General features: G+C 37.2%; 1 long non-coding RNA gene across 1 annotated transcript; it reads right to left on the minus strand.

The window, feature by feature from the left end:
• On the minus strand, window positions 858-1838 carry LOC109947530. The gene is made up of 2 exons (XR_002270300.1): window positions 1728-1838; window positions 858-1457 (listed from the first exon to the last, which is right to left on the minus strand). It is a non-coding gene; the product is annotated as an uncharacterized LOC109947530 (long non-coding RNA).

Consider the following 1838-nt stretch of genomic DNA (forward strand, 5'->3'; position numbering starts at 1 on the left):
ACATGTTGCCTCTACTCCAGTTTTTCATCAGAGAACTAAGCATATTGAAGTAGATTTCCATTTTTTAAGGAACATGAGCAATAAACAAATTTCTAGTGTGTACTGTAGGGATGAATTTGGGGTTATGCTTACTAAAGCCCTAGGGAAATCCTTTGAATTATTGAACAAGTTGGCAGGCTTCATTGAGAGAGTTCAGCTAAGTAGAGGGTTGTGTATATGATCTTTTTTTATGTATGTATTTGACTACAGGGTCCAAAAAGGGTTGAACGTTCATTTCCACTCTCAGTTTTCTCTCTTCTCACTCTACTACCGAAACCCTAACCAACTCCAGTATTTATATCTTTGCTTTTTGTAAAGTGACCCCTGCAACGAAAGGTGCCAAAGATCTCTGATACTGCCCCAAAATATTCTATCTTTAGCAATGTGGAAAAGTTAAGAAATAAGAAAATCTACCACGCTTTTGTGCCCTCCTTTCTCGTTGGTTTACTCTAATAGTAATAGCCTGATAAAGATGATGTTTTACTCACCTATCACCTACTGTTTTATTAATCCATAAAAATAGGTCGACGCCTTTGGAATGGCTGGGACTCTAATGTTGTGACGTGGAGTTCAAAGTGACACCCATTGGAAAGACATCTTTGAAGGTCGAGACTCTTTTTTCTTTTCTGCAGATTCAATAATGGGAAAAGGGTGAGGTTTTGGGAAGAGAGATGGGTACGGGAAACAGAATTTTCTTATCTTTTGCCTTATTTATACATATTATCAAGATATACATATTATCAAGATATGCATCTGTCAATTGTAGCACGCTCACAAACAAACCCACCAGTCACTTGGCTAACTCCTGGCCATGCCAATAAAAAAAGGGCAAACACTTTCATATCAAATTCAAGAATATTAACAAGATTAGCAAAAAGAACGATGACCACAATACAAGCTTTCATATATTTTTCGCTAGACAGCAATTTAAGAAGACTAGCAACGAGAACAACGCTGAAACTCATCAATCCTCCCAAAAAAGCAACTAATACACGTCAACACAACCACAATTTATTTTTATACATAGCAACACCAAACACATAAAGGACAGATGAGAAATGTTGAAATTAATTTAGCAGCTCCCTTACTTTCTCTCTTATTTATTCTACCAAAACTTATACCATGGCTTTTTGGACTCGTTGCCACAATCGTAAACCCCAACAAACTGGCTGTCTTTTGAATCAATCTTATTGTCTTCAATGTTGCAGCCTGTCCCTTGAGCACGGTTGTTGCAGTTGAAAACCCCAACATGGTGGCTACCTGTTGCTTTAACTGGATTCCTACGAATGCTCGCGGGCCTCTCGTTGGTTCCATTGGTATTTGCGGCCTCACTTTTTTCGTTTTGTGGGAGCTCTACTTGTTCAGTTCCTCCTTGTTTGCCTTTTCCTTCCATCTCCTTGAGCCGTTGTTGAGCTTCCCTTTTGAGACCCATTTTATATGGAAAAAAATTTCAAATAAGTGGAGTCAGTTGAAAAACACTCTTTCATTAAAATTGAGATACACCACAACTCAGACGAAAGACTCTTTCCATTATAAATGGAAGTTACTAATTACACAAACTCATTAGGCATACACACAAACACAACACTCATAGAATCACATCAAGGGAAACGCCGTTGTTTTTCGACCGACCAAGAGCTAAGATGTTCAATAAAATTAAAATATTAATCATAACAATTAATACATACCAGCAATTGATATATAAAAGGTCAGAAGCAAGTCTTAACCTCTCTGGACAATACTTATGTTCGAGCAATAAGAACTAGATGCTTTGAACGCGTGTATATATATTTTATTTT

The sequence above is a fragment of the Prunus persica genome, chromosome G2, assembly GCF_000346465.2.
Source record: "Prunus persica cultivar Lovell chromosome G2, Prunus_persica_NCBIv2, whole genome shotgun sequence".
In the NCBI taxonomy this organism is placed as follows: Eukaryota; Viridiplantae; Streptophyta; class Magnoliopsida; order Rosales; family Rosaceae; genus Prunus; species Prunus persica.